The sequence below is a fragment of the Aethalodelphis obliquidens genome, unplaced genomic scaffold (assembly GCF_003676395.1).
Source record: "Aethalodelphis obliquidens isolate GAN/ISIS:26980383/991018 unplaced genomic scaffold, ASM367639v1 scaffold1, whole genome shotgun sequence".
Taxonomy (NCBI): domain Eukaryota; kingdom Metazoa; phylum Chordata; class Mammalia; order Artiodactyla; family Delphinidae; genus Aethalodelphis; species Aethalodelphis obliquidens.
This window is the reverse complement of record NW_020837945.1, coordinates 80,110,283-80,130,764: the sequence shown is the minus strand read 5'-3', so window position 1 is coordinate 80,130,764 and position 20,482 is coordinate 80,110,283. Positions and strand designations below refer to the sequence as shown.

At 42.7% G+C, this 20,482-nt stretch overlaps 1 long non-coding RNA gene across 1 annotated transcript in view; it reads right to left on the bottom strand.

Moving 5' to 3' along the window:
• LOC113621894 (uncharacterized) overlaps positions 1 to 19,988 on the bottom strand; it is a 45,998-nt gene extending 26,010 nt beyond the window's left edge. The window contains exons 1-2 of the long non-coding RNA XR_003433337.1: positions 19,810 to 19,988; positions 15,819 to 15,902 (exon numbers count right to left, since the gene is read on the bottom strand). This is a non-coding gene — a long non-coding RNA (uncharacterized LOC113621894). The remainder of the gene's footprint in view (positions 1 to 15,818; positions 15,903 to 19,809) is intronic.
• Between the last annotated feature and the right edge of the window lie 494 nt (positions 19,989 to 20,482).

Sequence of the window (20,482 nt, the reverse complement as noted above, 5' to 3'; positions counted from 1 at the left end):
TCAAGCTCCTAGATGTAAACTCACAAAACTGTGCCCGCCCCTAACCATCCACCCCTCCCCGCAAGACTAGGTATCTCTGGTGTTTTAAACTCTCAGAGTTATCCACACTGAGCCTCTAGTAATTTGTCAAATTACAGTTCATATATTCCTACTCTTGTACTAGTTGCCATGGTGTTTTCCACTTGTGGGAGGTTTCTGCTTAGGCAAGCCATGACTCCCTGTATTCATCTGTCTGTCCAATCCTGGGAGCAAACATTTGCCCTGTGTCCAACCTCCTCTTACAGATCCAAGAGGAGTTGTGAATTTTTCAGTATGTTAAGCTTTTTGCTTATTGTTGGGACAAAGCGGTGACTTCCAAGCTCATTATTACACAACTGGGACCAGAATTCTGTGAGTTTTTAATATATTTAATTATAGATCTAAGACTTAAAGTCTGAGTTGAGAATAATAATATATGTTTTGACAAATTAGAAATAATGCATTTAAAAATGGAAGTTTCAAGAAGAGATAAAGATGAAATTAGATCCTACCTATTACACAGACACTGTATAGGAGTTCAGAGGTACTACTGAAAAGGAACACTGGAAGGTAAAAAGTTAAATAAAACCACAGCTAACATCATACTCAATAGTGAACAGCTGAAAGCATTTCCTCTAGGATTGGCAACAGGACAAGGATGCCCACTCTTGTTACTTTTATTCAAAATAGTATTGGAAATCCTGGCCACAGTGGTTGGACAAGAAATAGAAAAGGAAGGAACCCAAACTGGAAGGGAGGAGGTAAGGCTGCCACTGTTTGCAGATGACATGATACTATACTTGGAAAATCCTAAAGACACCACCAGAAAACTACTAGACCTCATCAATGAATTCAGTAAGGTTGCAGGATACCAAATTAACATACAGAAATCTGTTTCATTTCTATGTACTAACAACAAACTATCAGAAAGATAAATTAAGGAAACAATTCCACTTACCATCAGGTCAAAAGAATAAAATACCTAGGAATAAACCTACCTTAGGAGGTAAAAGGCCTGTACTTAGAAAACTCTAAGACACTGATGAAAGAAATGGAGGATGACACAAACAGATGGAAAGATATACCATGTTCTTGGGCTGGAAGAATTAATATTGTTAAAATGACCATACTACCCAAGGCAATCTATAGATTCAATGAAATTTCTATCAAAATGCCAATGGCATTTTTCACAGAACTAGAACAAAAAATTTTTAAATTTGTATGGAAACACAAAAGACCCTGAATAGCCAAAACAATCTTGAGAAAGAACAGAGCTGGAGTAATCATGCTCCCTGGCTTCAGATTATACTACAAAGCTACAGTAATCAAAACAGTATGGTACTGTTACAAAAATGGACACATAGATCAATGGAACAGGAGAGAAAGCCCAGAAATAGGCACACACACTCATGGTCAATTAATCTACAACACAGGAGGCAAGAATATACAATGGAGAAAACACAGTCTCTTCAATAAGTGGTGGTAGGAAAACTGGATAGCTACATGTAAAAATAATGAAGTTAGAACATTCTCTTAACACTATACACAAAAATAAACTCAAAATGGATTAAAGACCTAAATGTGAGACCGGAAACCATAAAACTCCTAGAGGAAAACATAGGCAGGACACTCTTTGACATAAATTGCAGCAATATTTTTTTTGGATCTGTCTCCTAAAGCAAAGGAACTAAAAGCAAAAATGAACAAATGGGACCTAATTAAACTTAAAAGCTTTTGCACATCGGAAACCATTGACAAATGAAAAGACAACCTACTGAATGTGAAAAAATATTTGCAAATGATATGACTGATTAGGAGTTAAAATCCAAAGTATATAAATAGCTCATACAACTCAACATAAAACAAACAACCCAATTAAAAAATGGACAGAAGAACTGAATAGACATTTTTTCTGAAGAGGAAATGCAGATGGCCAATAGCCCCATGAAAAGATGCTTGACATCACTAATAATCAGGGAAATGCAAATCAAAACCACAATGAGATATTCACCTCACACCTGTCAGAATGGCTATCATCAGAAAGAACACAAATAATGAATATTGGAGAGGACACAGAGAAAAGGGAACCCTCCTACACTGTTGTTGGGAATATAACTTGTTGCAGCCACTGTGGAAAACAGTATGGAGGTTTTAAAAAAACCTAAAACTACAACTACCATATGACCCAACAATTCCACTCCTGGGTATATATCTGAAAAAAACAAGAACACTAATTCAAAAAGATACATGCACCCTAATGTTCATAGCAGCATTATATACAATAGTCAAGATGTGGAAGCATCCCAAGTATTCATCAACAGATGAATAATATATATTATTATTACCCAGCTATAAAAAAGAATGAAATTTTGCCATTTGCATCAACATAGATGGACATGGATAATATTATGCAAAGTGAAATAAGTCAGAGAAAGACAAATAGTGAATTATATCACTTATATGTAGAATCTAAAAAATAAACTAGTGAATAAAACAAAAAAGCAGCAGACTCACAGATACAGAGAAAAAACTAGTGGTTATCAGTAGGGGGAGGGGCAAGATAGTGGCAGGGGATTAAGTGGTAGAAACTACTATGTATAAAATAAAAAGCTTCCATGTTTTGGCTATTGTAAATAATGTTGCTATGAACAATGGGGTATCATTTCAAATTAGAGTTTTCATTTTTATTTTCTTCAGATAAATATGCAGGAATTGCTGAAACATACAGTAATTCTATTTTTAATTTTTTGAGGAAACTCCATACTGTTTTCCACAGTGGCTGCACCAATTTTCATTCCCACCAACAGTGCATTAGTGTTCTCTTTTCTCCACATCTTCATCAACACTTATTTGTCTTTTTGATAATAGCCCTTCTTACAGATGTGATGTGATATCTCATTGGATTTTTTCTTTCTTCTGTTTAGCTTGGGTGATATCCACTACTCTGCCTTCCAGTTTGCTGATCCATCCTCTGTATCATTTTATCTATTGTTGATTCCTTCTAGTGTATTTTTATTTATTTATTTAAATAAATTAATATTTATTTATTTACTTATTTTTGGCTGCATTGGGTCTTTGTTGCTGCGTGCAGGCTTTCTCTAGTTGCAGTGAGCGGGGGCTACTCTTCGTTGCAGTGCGCAGGCTTCTCGTTGCAGTGGCTTCTCTCGTGGAGCACAGGCTCTAGGTGCACAGGCTTCAGCAGTTGTGGCACATGGGCTCAGTAGTTGTGGCACACAGGCTCTAGAGTGCAGGCTCAGTACTTGTGGCTCACGGGCTCAGCTGCTCCGAGGCATGTGGGATCTTCCCAGACCAGGGCTCGAACCCATGTCCCCTGCATTGGTAGGCGGATTCTTAACCACTGTGCCACCAGGGAATTCCCTCTAGTGTATTTTTAATTTCAGTTATTGTATTCTTCAGCTGTGTTTGGTTCTTATTTATATTTTCTAACTCTTTATTAAAATCCTGTGTCTATCTATTCTTCTCTTAAGTTTGATGATTATCTTTATGATCATTACGTTGAACTCTTATTGGGTATCTCTACTTCACTTAGTTCTTTTTCCAGGGTTTTACCTTGTTTGAAACATATTTCTCTATCTCCTCATTTTGCCTAATTCTCTATGTTTATTTCTATGTATTAGGTAGGTCAGTTACATCTCCTTGATCTTGGAGAAGTGGCCTTATGTAGGAGACATCCTATGGGGTCCTGCAGCACACTCCCCTCTGGTCACCAGAGCTAAACACTCAAGGGGTATCATATTATCCAACTTTCCCTAATCTGATAGATGAGAAATAGTATTTCATTGTAATTTTACTTTGCATTTCTCTGAGTAAGGCTAGATATCTTTTTATATGTTTTAAGAGCCATTTTTTATTACTTTCTTGTGTATATATGTAGTCTGTTAAAACCTTTTGCCCATTTTTCTGTCATATGTGTGCTCTGGGCATCAGAACACTCCATGAAAATGAGGAACTTGGTCTGTTACAAGATCAGGGTCTCCAAAAATTAGACAAATCTGTCATTTATGAGAAGCAAAATTATTTTTAATGTGTAGATAAGGAAATCTCCCCATGAGTCTTCATAAAGATATTAGACATATGTTTATGAATATATACACATGAATTTATATTTATGTACATAAATGAATTATATTAAACAAATCTATCTGTTGATCGATATATATACATACACATACTAATTTTAGCATTTCTTAATGGAAGTTGTAGATAAGATTATTTTATTCCTGCATCACTTCAATTGTTTCTTCCTTACAGTTGTCCTTTTACTTCCTTATTGGGTGACATTTGGCTTTATGTTCAAGGGTCTTTTTGCAGTTCTAGCTCAGTTTTGTCCTAGCGATAACCACCTGCCTGGGGTGAATACCAACACGGATATAAGCCTTCTCCTGCTGCACATGTTCAATGTGGATGACACATCTTCCTATCACCTGGACCACCTTGCCAATCTGCTGACCTTCTAGTGTCCAATCCAGTGTCCTCACACAAACTGAACTTCAACATCCTTTCAGATGGGCATGAATCGAACATTGTACTTCTGTCTCAGCAACTTAGAAAGTGGGGAGGGCAATCTTCCTACCAATGTGGGAAGACACATTGAATTGCCTTTTATTTTTAGGGTTCTTGCTCTAGTCAGAAGTTACACAGGGATTAAACTTCATTTTGGCTGCTATTGTTTTAGCAATGACCACAAGAGGAAAAAAAAGCTGATAGATACTTTTATTTATCTTCCCACTCTTTTCTATGATCCTCACTAGCTCAAAATATCTGTCAAGAGGAAGAAGGCAAGTGAGGGACTGATCCTGAGGAGCAGTGGACCAGTCCTGTGCAGGCTGCAGATGTCCAACAAACCAGCAGCCGAGAGGGACGGAGCTCTCTAATGTTTCTGTTACGGTTGGTGCTGGTGTGTGACAGTTACCTCGATTTTATGGGCCTCATCAAAAGGAGAGAAGATCCTAACTGACCACAGATTCCATTAGAAGACATATGGCCTGTGCTCAAAACATAATCTGAGTTAGGAAACTTATTGTCTTGAATCTGTACGACTAAAATTTTTTTCAATTATCAGTGCCAGAGTGTAGTCAAAGCCCTTGGAGCTGCCAGAAGTCAGCCCAGACCTCCACTCAGAAAGAGACTGTTCCAAGGTAGAGATTCTGCTGACCAGCCAGCTAAACCCAGAGCAGAGTCAGGCCACTGAAACTCAGCATTTAATGAAAAACTTACCCTTCTTATTGCCTCACAGTTTACAGAGTTTTTTCCTCAATACCTTTCAAGATTCATAACCTACCAAGGAAAGTAGCCTCTAATTTTCAGATGAAATACTAAGGCTCAGAGAGGTCTGCTCCAGTTGTCCAATATGATACAACTGTTGGCAAGAGCCATGACTTCAAGATACCAGGCTCCTTGTTCTCTCCTTTTTGTTTCTGGATTTATTCTGACAAGATTCTTCCCAGCACTGTAAAGCAATTATACTCCAATAAAGATGTTAAAAAAAAAAGATTCTTCCCAGAAGCAAAGACCATTTCTACAAACAGAGTCCACGATTTCAGAACGAAGTCTGACATTTTAAAATTTGGGAGTAAAGATTTGTTCAATTAGCTAGGCTCAGGATACAGAAATACATCATTTTATACATGGATCCCTTTTTCCTCCACCACAGCTTTTCCCAACGTGATGCCTACAAGTTCATTCAACCCAGTATAACCACTACTGTAATGCATAGTCCAGCTCTTTCCTCCACTGTCCCACCACTGGGTTGTCTTTATCTACTTTGTCTTAGGTCTTTAATATTGCTCTAATTCCTGCAGACGTAGGATCTATTTTTCAAAAATTTATGCCCTAAAAACATCAATGTCCTCGGCCTTTTCATCTTCCAGTTTTATTTTCCATTTTTTCTAAGTCTACAATTATACCCACTCATGTCTTTTACATTCACCTCAGATACATTTCTGTGCTCAAGTCAGCTACACAATTACAAGGTAGAGCCTCCCATTCAATTTTGAAAATAGGGAATTCCCTTCTAATATCAGAGGAAAAGATGCTACTGACACCTTAGTACAAAGAAAAACATACCCTTCCTTTGCAAAGATGTAGCCTTGCACAAGGGCATGGCTTGGCAAGGGAAATTCTGACAGAGCTTTAGTCTCCACTAACTTCCTTGGCCAGCCATCTTTGTGTCACACCCCAATTGCACAATCATACCAGGTAGCCCTCGGTCTGGGATCCATGAAGAATATACCTTAAGGTTTTGTTTAGGGGCTGACAAGCCAAGTAGACATGGTCATCTCACAGTCTGTAATTACATCTGCAAGATTTAATACTCTCCCCAGTCTACTTAATTAGTTCCATGAGGGTAGGAACTCTGTTTTTACTCACTCCATATGCCAGTGCCTGGTACAATAGGAAGCACTCATTACTTCTTCAATCCTTTTATAACTGTGGCTTCAATTCTTTGGGCAAAGCAGAAAGTTTACTTTATAACTCAGACATGGCCACTGCTCAACAGTTTATCTATGGCAAACATGGGGACCATTACAGAGAAGAGTGAAGATGGGCAGCCAATTCAAAAGCAGAGGCTGCTAACTGTAATAGCTAGCTAACAAATTCTGGGCTAGCACCTACAATTGCTTCTGAATACTGTCTCATTCAACTAGAGTAGCAATATAAATGACTGAATCTGTGACTGGTTCTTAACGGACCACTGTGATATTTACAATTTATCGGTTACCTCCTGTTTTTTCTAATCCCATTCTTGTGTCTTCCTCCAATCCATTTGCCATACCACAGCCAGTATGAAAACTAACCTGATTAATGTGTTTTTCAGTTCAAAATCTTTCAATGTCTTTCTTGCTTAGGAAAAAAGATAAAATTCTATCCTGCTTTGCAAAGCCCTCTGTGATTTGGCGTCTACTTACCTCTGCACGCTCATCTCAAGTCATTCTCTTTACTTTCTATGCTCTGGCCACCATCCTTTCACTTCCTTAGGCCTATAAGGCTCACTGCTGCTCAGGGCATTCACACATGCTGTTTCCTCTGTCTAAAATTCTTCTTCCCCCCACCACAATCGCCACTTACCTGGCTCTTGCCTCTCCTACAGTTCTTAGCTTAACTCAAGTTCTGATTGGCATACTGAGTGCATAATATAATGTGGGTCCACCCTCTCGCCCAGTAACTCTACTTCCTAGCAGCCAATTCTTTTCTTCCATAGTTCTCATCCCATTCTGTCCCAATCTATACATCTGTATGATTTGATTAGCATCTATCTCTACCTGTGGACAGTAATTCCACGAAGGTCTGTTTGGCTCGCTGGTATATCCTCAGCGTTACTTAGGGGTTTGGCATATAACCTGGATTCTAGTGTTACACTGAATAAATGAAAGTACAGTTTTTAAGGATCACAGAGACATATTAACATGGGATGGGGGAAGGTAACATGAGGAAGTAAGAAGTAAAAGCAGACAAGAAAGAGCATCCCTGGCATCAGCCAGGGCTCATCTCATCGCATTCAGATCCCACAGCAGCTCAGGAGCAGTTCTTGAGCCGCAGTAATCTGAGTCATCCAGCAGCTATGATGGTGTCTCAGCAACAAAAGTAAGCGCCCCTTGGTTCCTGCAGTTCCTGACTTCTTCCTGCTATTCATTTCTCAGCAACACTCTTCTGCTTCTCTTGTTAACTATCCATCATGAGGAAGTTTTTTTAATCTTAAAAAAATTGTTCTTATGAAAAAAGTTAACTCATTACAGAAAAATTAAAGAAAAAAGAACACTAAAAAGCTATTATCCCATTTATCTAGAAAGAAAATAACAGCTTGATATAAAAGCCTTCTAGAAAATACATATGTACACATAGAAATTACCTTCCTATAAACTGAGACATTTACAGATACAATTTTGTAACTTCTATTCTTAATACACAAATTTTCCTGGAACTTTATAAGTTGTCACAATAACCCTTTATATTTGGAGATCTTAAATCTGTTCCAGTGTTACACTATTACAAATAATAGAAAACAGAAATAGCTGGTTGAAAATAAATAGGAATCTAAAAAGAAAGTAATTCACTTCCACAAAACTTAAAATATGAACATATACATTTAAACTGGTAATGTGTTGTAAAACCACCTCATGGTATATTTATATTACTACTATTTTAAGAACCAGTACCTGTGGATATTAATTTTAAAAAAATCTAATTGTCAAAATTGTCTAACTTGCTGTCTTCTGAACTTCTTTCAAATTGTGTGCCACCACTCCACTGGAGGATCTTAGACCTCCCATGAATAAGAAATGTTAACTTCTGAACTTAGGGTTAAGAGGCCAAATAATTATTTTTAATGGATTTAGATGCAAAAAAAGTCTAGGTCTCAGATAGTGAGAGTAAATTATGGCAGCACAGTCCTACTGCAAACAGTGCTAGAGACATGTGAGCAGTATGGATGTGTTGTGACAGAGGAAATTTTTTTCCCCAACCCTAAGGTGGCAGGGGTAGTGGTAGTGTGGAAAAATTATGGAGTCTGTCTGAGTTCACATAGCGTCTATTTGCCTGTTAACCCAGCCTTTTCACCTGTGACCCAAGCTATTCTCTTGGCTTTCATCCCATAATCATCTTGTTGCTAGATGTCTATTCTATGTCCACCATCTCCTCTAAGGTGCAGGTAGAAAGAAGGGGAAGAAACTAGGGCGAAAGGGCATATGCCCTGAGGCTATCCCCTTTTAAGGGGCTTTACTAGAAACACTTCCACACCTTTAATTACACCTCAGTGACAAGAACCGTGTCACACTGTCATCCTTATCAGTAGTGGAGGCTGGACAATGTAGTTTTTTAGCTGAGAACATTGCCACCTCCATGCAAATCAGGATTCTGTTAATAAAGAAGAAGAAAAGAGTAAAGAGGTAGTTAACTAGCAGTCTCTTATACACAGTTTTGGAAAAGATGGCTTAAGGAGACTTCTGGGAATTTCAGTTCCCAAAATAACCAAAGCAAAATGGGGGGAAATGTAAAAAGTTCTCAGTAGAACGACCTACTGGTCTGGCTACTAAAAGATAGGGTAAAAAAAACCCAAATTGATGGGCAATCCATAAACGTTATGGTCAGGAAATACCAAGAAAACTAATAGCGATTACCAACCTTACTGTCTGCTCTTCAACCCTAATACCGAAACTTCAGACAGTTCTGAAACAAATGCCCTAGAGGGGAGGCCAGTGTCCTCAGACTGGGACACTTTCCTCATTGGGAACACTTGGGAACAGGAGGCTTTATGTACAGGTAACAGACTAGTACGTACATAGCGTGGGGTACAGAGTGGGGTGTGGTTAAGACACAGATGTTCCATGGAAACCAAGCCACAGGGACCTCTGCAGGAGTCTATAGGCTAACGGACATAACAACGGACAGGTCTGGAAACACTGAATGGGTAATAAAGAAAGGAAAGACATAACTACTATCTCTGCCCCATCTTCTCCTCTTCTCCCCATACAAAGAAAGAACCTTTAGCTACCTATCAAGTTCACCCTAGGTTGACCAAATGATGACCTTGGGCAGCTACAGAAAGCATCTAGCTGACTTGGATCTACTCTGCAGATGATTTTACCATTTCTACTGTAACAATTTCTACCATTTCTACTCAGAAAAAGCTTGGAAGGATGCAAGGGAAGAAATCGACTGGGCTGTCACCAAACCCAATGAGAGGACCATCCCCTCCCTTGAGAACACTGGTTCTACTGGCTAGGGTTCTTGAAATCACTCTCGTTTGAAAGTCTTCTCAATGAAGACTTCACTGTAGTAAGACAAAGATGTGCAGCAGGACAAAAATATTTATTGATTTATTGTACTATTCCAGGTATTAGTTCCCAGTAAAGTGAATGAGTACAGGGCTCTCCTCCGGGGCTCTTGGGCTAGGAGCTCTTACCCAGTGTTGCCCAAAATTTCAATGCCAACACATACAGCTGTTAGCTGGAGCTAACTCTGCATGGAAACTTGGAAAGAAATTCAAAGAGGTATCTGGGACCCGCATTGAAGACAGTGAAGATAAATTCTAGAAGGTCTGGCTATAATACCAGTGTAAATAAGGTTACAGCCAATAAGCTAGAGGTCCTCATTCTAGTATAATACAACAGCACTGGTTATAACAGCAGTTCTATCTTGAAGGAATGATCACACTAGACATTTCAGGTAATTCAGAACACCTGTAATAATTGGCTTTTCTCAAGAAAAGACTAAACTGCATATATTTGGCCATATGCCAAGTTATCTAATTAGTCTAGAGGCTGCATATATAGAATAATACAGATCTCAACTGTGAACATACATACTTCATTCCAGAACAACTGAAGGATGCGAAATCATGGTAGATTTTAGAACCTGCATAGTTTATGCAAAGGCTAAATTTAAGAGCGATAATGGAGGCCCTATTGCAGTTATAAGAGAAGATACATGTGGGGATGGGAGCACATTAAACTTATGAAATCTCTATCAGCTGGAACAGGGTTAACTGTAGCTGGCCATTTAACTGGAGCTGTCAGAGAAATGACCCATTCCCCAAACCCTGAGACACTTCCTGGACCCTGCTGTCCTAAGCACAGTCCCCAATCCTGTCCATATATGCTTCTCTTGAGGCTGAGCTGAAGGGAATAGGCACCAGTACTTGTAACATCAAGGATGCTCATAAAGATCTTATCTTATAACACCCATATTAAGTACCAAAAACTGGACTCTGGGTTTTGGCAGAAAGTGTACACCCACTCCTAGTTCTCCTACCTATTGGATATGAGGACCAATCCAATGGCTGCATGAAAAGTACAGTAGGTGCTGCTATTTGGGACTAACTAGACCAGCACTGGGAGCCACTAAATGGCTCCCTAAAATCCTTATTGGGATCCGGGACAGAATTTATAATCTCCAAAGTTTAGATTGACAAAGCAACTCAGAGATCTGTGATACAGCTACTATATATATGCAACAGTAATGCTGAAGAAATGGTAGTCATAAGATATACAGTGGTCTAAAACCACATGTCCTTAATGTTATATTCTAGCTAGGAAGGAGGACCATGTGCTATTAAAGAGAAAAAATACCTATATCCCAATTCCCAAAACACATGGGATTCAATAAGATATATCCATAAGGAAGTGGCTAAGCTGAGTGAATTTCATGTGGTCCTGGTTTTCCATACCTTGTGATAAAGTGGGAATTTATATTAAGGAAGTTTATTATTTGTGAACTAAATATTTCTATTTTAAGTGATGAGATATATGAAAATAATGATGGCATCATGTTGGTCTGGAGTCATCATATTGGTCTAGACAAAAGTTGTCAACTAAGGGGTAGACTGTGGTGGGTCATGACTTGTAATTTAAAAAGTCCGTGGCTGCAAAAAGCTCTATGGAAAGCCCCCTTGTTATGTGTAGCTCTGAACTGGAGAGTTCCTACATTCTGTGTTTCAGTTTGAAGGTCTGTATTCAAAACATGAGCTTTAGGTCCAGTAATAAGGTAGCTAGAGTATAGATTTACTGGTTTACCTATCAATGACATCACCCTCTAAACTGATTTAAAAAAACAGACTGCGGAGACTCAGTGCCCCTCTAACCTGGCGGGACTCCCATCCTGCATTAGTCCCATAAACCCACAGATTCAGGGCACATCTCAAGGAGAGAAAAGAAAGGCACTGGGAGCAGCACCTGTTGTCCTACCTTAAGGCATTCTCTGCTCTAACTAGCTGAGTTATAGCCTTCACCTGAGATAAGCTAATTCTTGCTACCACCAGGGTTAAATCCTGACATGTATCCTGACCCACAGCTTCCAGGGGTCATGGGCTCTTACCACAACCAACAGTTCCCCCTTTCAGGGAATCCTGACGTCATCAAGTGACTGTCAAACATCCTTAAAATTCTCTAGAAATAGCTGTCAGAGTGTGTTCATTCCTACCCCAAGCCTAGCCTACAGGGATTGTTATAAATCCCAATTGTTAAGCACTAATTAGAGTACTCAAGATGAAGCATCTCACCAAATTCTTACAATCTCTGACCTCTAAAATGCCTACCAGTTTACCTTCCAAATGGTCAAATGCAGGATTAGTGTATTTCTATTTCCAATCCCCTTCAAAAGATACCTAAAGATAAACATAACAGACTCATCCTTACCCAGAAAGAATGTGCTCTGACTTGTCAGGAACAAGTTGGGAAGGGGTATTTCCTCTTTGAGAATCTTGCCTACCTCAAGGGATCAACCTGACAGGAAAAAAAGGGGATGTGATATACTTTGGGGGTCGGGGAGAGAGGTGGTTAAAATATCCATCAAATGCTTAGTACTTGACAGCAAATAAAGTTTGGGGCACTCCATGTGCTATCCCAGACAGAAACCTTAATAGAGATAAGAGTGTAAACCATTTATGCTTCCTAAATTTCATGTCTCCAGACTTGTGAAAGCTATGGAAAAACTAAACCTCATAGAAAGTGCCACACGCTGTGAAATGGATCCTGTACTAGGCGCATCTCTGCATTTTGTGAGGCTTTCTGAAATTGTGGGAAGCATTCCTTGGAACCCACTAGTAAAAGTCAGAACATTTTGGAGTGATTAAATGTCATAAATATGCAACCCTGGGAATCTTTTCACAAGGAGAGTTTTTGTATCAAAATCATCTTGTGTGTCCCATGTGTGGATAAAGGTATAAGCTAAAAACAGAAGGTGTTTTTTTTTTTAAGGATATCAACATCCATGTATTTTTAATGTTTTGAAAAACCACAGTATTTTGAAAACCTGCTGTGCATTAATGATGTATTTTGCAGATTGCCGGTTTCTGCTAATGGTCGTTTAGGTTGTTCACATCAGGCCTACAGCTGAAAACAACTATAAAACTGGATAAAATGTATTTAAAATTATCTTTTTAAAAGCATCAAAGAGATTATAAAAGAGGAAGGAATTATCAGCACAAAGTAAAGAGAAGCCAAGAATCTAGAAAAGTAGATACGCCTGAAGCTAATCCCAGAAAATTAGAAACTCCATTCTGATGGCCTTTCAGGGTGCAGAAGGGAATAGAAAACAAAACTCTGGGTCCATGCAAGTTGGGGACTCTGACAGGAGACCTTCCCCTACAACAATATGGGTTCCAGGATCTCAGAGTGAAGGTGAACAAGAATTGGAATAACCTGGGGAGAATTAAAACAGAATAACAATCCCTGCGTATTCTAGGAAATAGCAAACTTTGAACAGGTGGTCCCAGACTGGTAGTGCCCCTGGGTGCCTGGCAGAAGTAAATGCAAATAGTCTTTGGAGCAAAGTATTTTCATTATAGGCCTCACAATTATTCCTACAAAATAACCTTTCAAGTGCAATGACTAGCACAGAGTCAAATATACCCAGGATATAGGAAAATTAAAATTAGTGAATAAAGCAGACAACAGAAAGAGATCAACAGAAACTCTAGATGTAGGGCTCAGGATCTGTGTCTTAATAGGCCACCCAGGTTTTTCTGATATATGCTAAAGTTTGAGAATCAATGCTTTATACTTTAATCATATAAATATGCATCCTACAAAAAAATGTGTAAGTGTATTAGGTCTGGGGAAGGGCCCAAGAATTTGCATTTCTAACAAATTCCCAGATGATGCTGATGCCAGACCATCCTTTGAGAACCACTGGTATAGAAAAAAGGAATTACTACACAGGACAGGATAGTGGTCACCTGTGGGGAGGAGAAGAGCTGTAATTTGGAAGCAACATGCAGAAATGTCCTGGAATGCTGGCAACTTTCTATTTCTTGATGTCAGTGGTGATTACACGGTGTAATCATTATATGTTTATATTTGAATGCACAGTGAGATCACTGGCTGTCCTTCTTCCATTCAGTCATATATGTCAAATGCCACTGCACTAATCTTACCCATCTTCATCCTGCCACCCTCATTTAAAATCAATTTCTAAAGTATAAAAAGTTCATAAAGTTGTGAGATGTAAATTCCTCAACTTCAGTTCCTAGTGTAATTAGCTCACAAAATTAAATTCCTACAAAACTAAAAAAACAACTATCAAACTTTTAACAAGAAAAAGTGTACAATATAAAAAATGACTGCTTTTTTCCCTAAGTGAAAAGAAAGGGGGAACTTCCTACTTCAAAGAGGAAAAGATACAAATACAATCATTTTTGCCTTTGTGAGAATATCAGGTTCATATATAAATGAGTGCCACTTAAGAGCTATATAAAGTCATCTAGCTCACCCCGTAGGTATAAAGAGGATATCAGTGATTACTGTCAGGCTAGGTTAAGACTTCATCCCATCCACGGTTTTAAACTATTCTTTGTTATAATAATCACTTGGTTTGAAAACCAATCATAAGTCCTCAAAGCATCCTACTCTTGCAAGAAAGTCAGAGTCCCTGCTACAGACTCATCAAAAGTTGTGGATATACCTATTGACTGTCCTACTCTATGCGCCCTCTGGATTACCAGAACTGGTTTGGAGGATTGCAGGATCTTCTAGTCATTTGTGAATCTTATAGTGTTTCTTGTGAGTTGATGATGTCCTTGTCACTTTCAAACTAAAGTTCTTTATACATACCATTCATTCGTTTTATTCTCACTTTATCATAAATGGTACTGATAAAATTTTTCAGCCTCAATTTTTTTCTATGTGGCAAGTAGCTTCCGAGTAATCTTCAATTTTGAAACTGAAAGTATTCAATTATTTATTTTTATTTTATTTATTTATTTATTTTTTTGCGGTACGCGGGCCTCTCACTGTTGTGGCCTCTCCCGTTGCGGAGCACAGGCTCCGGACGCGCAGGCTCAGCGGCCATGGCTCACGGGCCCAGCCGCTCTGCGGCATGTGGGATCTTCCCGGACCGGGGCACGAACCCGTGTCCCTTATATCGGCAGGCGGACTCTCAACCACTGCGCCACCAGGGAAGCCCGTATTCAATTATTTTATACAGAAAATACTCGACACAGAAGTAGCAATCTTCCTGCAAGTTGTTTTTTCCACATTACCAGGTTATCTGCAAAACGGGAAGTTTCCACCAAATATTTGATCACACTGGTCTGTGTAACTCATATTCCACTGACTTGTAGTAAGTTCAAGGCACCACTGTAAAATTTGCTGAATCCATTTCCTTACTTAGCATGTCCTCTTTTAGTTTTCTGCACATCTTTGTTTGGTACGTAACCTAAAATCAAAATGTTACTTAAGAGCCTTTTTTGGGCTTCCCTGGTGGCACAGTGGTTGAGAGTCCGCCTGCCGATGCAGGGGACACGGGTTCGTGCCCCGGTCCGGGAAGATCCCACATGCCGCGGAGCGGCTGGGCCCGTGAGCCATGGCCGCTGAGCCTGCGCGTCCGGAGCCTGTGCTCCCGCAACGGGAGAGGCCACAACAATGAGAGGCCCGCGTACAGCAAAAAAAAAAAAAAAAAGTAAAAATGAACAAGTGCAATTCATGTTAATGCTTAATATATCCAAAATATCATTTCAACATGCAACTTATTTTAAACAATTGAATATTTTACTATAAAAAGTGAGACTTTGAAATCTGGAGTTCTTTGCACATTTAGAGCATATCGTATTTCAGACAGCCACCCTTCAAGTGCTCAGGAGCACCTGTAGTTTGTGGCTACAGAATTGGACGGTCCAGCTTTAGGATCTCCGTCTCCAAGTCTCTTACTTCCTCTGAACCATGTCAAACAATGCAGCCTCTGCTCTCTGCATTCCCCCACACCCACCTGCACCAGCCCTTCCAGGGCACCTGTAAAAACAGTCCCAGAGCACCCACCCATCGATACATGATTAGCTGATTCCTTACCTGTTTCTCTCCTTAGGCAAGGAACCAAACGTTGTTGCCCTCAGAGGTGTAGCATTTCCACATTTTGCACATTCTTCAAAGACCCTAAAATATGAGGAGTGGAGGGTGAGCACTGGATCACAACGGTCTCAATATTTCAACAACTCTCAGTTTAGTCAGTATAATCATCCCTCCTCTGTCTCTGGATGTCTTGGTAGCTACTGAGAGGTCTAGAGAAGAACCCTTGTAATTATATTTTTGTGTAATTGAATGTCACCAAAGAAAGCCTTTGGGAAAAGAGGAGAGTTGGTGCATATTTGGCTGGGCCCAGTGAAAAATGAAAATGGGGGCCCTTTGTTCAAAAATGAAGAATTCTAAGATTCCGACTACAGAGCATTAAAGCAAGCACAGGTTCCTCTGATCACGGTGTCCTTCTGAGCCTGGAGCCCTGTGACTGCACAGGTTGGCCCTTTACGAAGCTGGTCCTGGTTGAGGCTTATGTCTTTGGAGGAAGCAGGGAAGTGGTGAGATTCCCTGGACTATCCTTGAGGAAATGGACATTAAAAGGGACTCCAAAATCATTATCTACTGGAATTCACTGGGGAAGAGTTATTTTTTTTTAACATCTTTATTGGAGTATAATTGCTTTTCAGTGTTGTGTTAGTTTTTGCTGTAAAACAAAGGGAATCAGCTATATGCATACGTATATCCCCATATGCATCCGTATATATCCCCTATATGCATACGTATTGTAAGGCCAACTGGCCCGAGGCAAGGGAACGCAATCAGACTCACAGGTTGCAACAGACCGAAACTTTCCGGACCACCCAGTTCCAGAAACTGACCTGGAGACTTTCCGGACCACCCAGTTCCAGGAACTGACCTGGAGACTTTCCGGACCACCCAGTTCCAGGAACTGACCTGGGGACTTTCCACCTGGCCCAGCCTTCCCGCCTTTCGAGGGGCGGGACTAACGGTCCCAAGACTGATGCAACCGGCACCGGATATTGCCACGATACCCGAAGAGACCACCAAATAAGGAACAACCTGCACCCTCTCGGATTCGCAATGCCCCTTTCCCTTTTTCCCCTATAAATTCTGCCCAAACCCTCGCCCGGGCGCGACTTCTCTGGCCCCTTTCTCTCCGACCAGTGAACCTTGCCCGGGAGCGTTCCCAAATAAAGCTTGTTTAAGCTCTCCCCCGTTTCTTGGTGCCGTTTCTTACATTTGGTGCCGAAACCCGGGAGATGTACCAAGCCCCGCGGTTTACCGCGCGGGCCGCTCCTCCCCTCCCCCAGGAGACAACCAGGGAACCTCTACTCATCCACCCGATCTGGCAGAAAACGGGTTAAGTCCCCCTCCCTTGTTCCCTCCGACCCTCAGAGTCCCTGCCCACCGGACTCCCTGTCCTTAATCGTGGCTGCATCAGGGACTCCTCCGTCCTCTCTCCGGGCCTCGGGCAACTGTGGAGACGTCCCAATCGCCTGACCGCCCTCCGACCTGCCGTGAATTGGAGACTGAGACCAGGGACGCCTCTCTCCCTCTCCATTCACTCAGGTTCAAACTGGGGGTCATGGGAACCTCACAATCGAAACCAGATTCTAAGACGCCCCTGGGGTGTCTCCTAGCCAATTTTACAGCCCTCGGCTTCTCCCAAGATCAACGTTGCCGACGGCTTATTTTCTATTCCACTGTGGCCTGGCCACAATATCCTCTAGACAATCAATCCAAATGGCCTCCTGAAGGGACTTTCGATTTTAACATCCTCCATGATCTAGATAATTACTGCCGCAGGACGGGCAAATGGTCCGAGGTCCCTTATGTCCAGGCCTTCCGGTATTTATGCTCCCGCCCTTCTCTCTGCGTCGATTGTTCCACTTCCCAGATCCTTTTTGCCAAACAGACATCTCCTACATCCAAGCCCCTAATTTCCTTTGACGATGACTCCTCTCCACTAGCCGACCCACCTGAATCTCTCGCCTACCTCCTCCTTTGTAGCCCGTCTCTCAGCCTCTCAAGACAACACACTGCAGATCTCAATTACCTTGGCTCTCGCGGTTATCGGGTCTCCCCAGCCAAAGCTCAACTGTCTGTATCCTCGGTAACTTATCTGGGAATCCACGTCACCCCCACGACAAAGAGCCTAACGGCCGACCGCACCCAGATTATCCGTGAGCTCCAACCTCCAGAAACAGCGGGTCAAATTCTCTCCTTTTTGGGCCTTATAGGATTTTTCCGACACTGGATCCCTAACTTTGCTCTCCTCGCTAAACCCTTATATCTAGTCGCTAAAGAAACCCCTCAAGGACCCCTCACCTCTCCTTCCGCCGTTCGACAGGCCTTTCTCACACTCCGTAATGCTCTGATATCTTCTCCTCCCCTTTCTCTGCCCAACCCAAACCAACCTTTTCACCTTTTTGTGGATGAACGGGTCAGAATAGCCACAGGACTCCTTGCCCAGCCTGTAGGGCCTTCCTACCGCCCCGTGACTTACCTCTCCAAACAGCTAGACCCAGCCATTCGGGGATGGCAACCATGCCTTCGGGCCCTAGCAGCGGCAGCCAAACTGACCAAACACTCAAACTGACTCTGGCCCACCCACTAACCGTGTTTTCCTCCCACCGGCTGGTCGACCTCCTAGGCCACAAGTCTCTCTCCCTCCTGGGCCCCTCCCGCATCCAGGAATGCCACCTGCTGTTCATTGAAAACCCTGCTATCTCCTTCGACCTCCCCCCCCCCACCCAAACCTGGCCTCCCCCTTGCCTATCTCTGATACCGGGACCTCCCCTTCCCACTCCTGCCCCCAAGTCGTAGAGGCCCTCAGCCCGCCGAGAGAGGGACTCTTTGACACCCCTCTTTCAAACCCGGACCGCACCCTCTTCATAGCATGCTTGCTCCCTGTTTTCTTAGGTTTCTTCGCAGGCGCATGGAGGAAGTCTCTCGGGTGGCCACAAACCAAATGCTCCTCGGCCCTTACACCTTGCTTCCTACAGAACCCCCCACTGGTCTCCCTTAAGCCTCGGACCTCTGGTCGCCCGACTCCCCTTTCGACGCCCCCATTCAGCAAGAAGTAGCCAGAGATCAGAACGCCGCCCCATTACACCAAAGATGTCGGGATGTAAGGCCAACTGGCCTGAGGCAGGGGAACGCAATCAGACTCACAGGTTGCATCAGACCGAAACTTTCCGGACCACCCAGTTCCAGAAACTGACCTGGAGACTTTCCGGACCACCCAGTTCCAGAAACTGACCTGGGGACTTTCCACCTGGCCCAGCCTTCCCGCCTTTCGAGGGGCGGGACTAACGGTCCCAAGATTGATGCAACCGGCACCGGATATTGCCACGATACCTGAAGAGACCACCAAATAAGGAATAACCTGCGCCCTCCCGGATTCGCAACACCTCTTTCCCTTTTCCCCCTATAAATTCTGCCCAAACCCTCGCCCGGGCGCGACTTCTCTGGCCCCTTTCTCTCGGACCAGTGAACCTCGCCCGGGAGCGTTCCCAAATAAAGCTTGTTTAAGCTCTCCCCCGTTTCTTGGTGCCGTTCCTTACACGTATATCATACATATGCATAATATATCCCCTATATGCATACGTATATCCCCATATACTCTTGTGTCTCCCTTCCACCTTCCTTATCCCACCTCTAGGCGGTCAGAGCTGATCTCCCTGTGGAAGAGTTTCAGAGCCCGTGAGAACCCCTTGGGAAGAGGTAGTGAGGGGATAAAGTAGGTAGGTAATACACGTGCCTTTGTTGATTAAACCATTGATTAATCAGTGTCACTCACATGCCGGATGTTCAGAAGGTCGTTTCTGTGGACCCTAGTTGGGCAACAACAGACTGACATCTACAAAGGTGACCTGCGGGCCTGAGCAGGAATCCCTTCAAAGCTACGTTATAGTCAACTTTCCAACTCTCCAAGCCAGAAACAGGTGGTGACGATGAGTGCCCTCCAGAAGCTACCACTAGCATGGGAGTTTGAGCTGTGGCGTGGTTTGTAGCCACCGACCTTACTTGGGCGGCCCAGGCCGAGGATGAAGAGAGAACTTTCTTCCCCACGGCCAGCAGCGGCTCTTTCCGGCGTCCGCGCTTCTGCTTCTCCAGACGAGGGGCACGTAGACTTCGAGACGTAGGAGATTAGGGCCGGGCCTGTGGGCCACCCTGACTGAGGCACCACCAGGTCTGGGCAAAACCAACCCAAACCACATCTATTGTTCCCGAAGCCCGCGGCGGCGTCGCAAAGGGCGGCTAGGGCCTCGGTGCACCTGAGCCTCAGAGACCCTTCTTCCCCCACTGGCGTTCGGGGTAAGCAACGGCCCAGGGCGACCACCTGCAACAGTTCAACCAAAACTGGGGCCTGTAAGAGCACAAAGGCTCTGCCCGTGGTTTCCCGGGCGACAGGCCCCGCCCCCGCCCGCACGTTCGGCCACGCCCCCCGGAGGAGCAGCCGGAGGGTGGGGGGATTCCGGGGTGTCATGCGCTTTGGAAGCCGGCGGGGTTCCTCTTCGTTCGTTCTCAGTTTGGCAGTAGCGCTAGTCCGCCGCCCGGCAAGGGCGCTTGGCACACGACAGGGACTAATACTCATGTGTTAGATAAACCAGTAGAAGATTCTCACACTTTGGCAGGTGAGGGCCACAAGCCCTCAACCAGCGAGAAGGCGCCCTCTCGTCCGTTGAGCAACC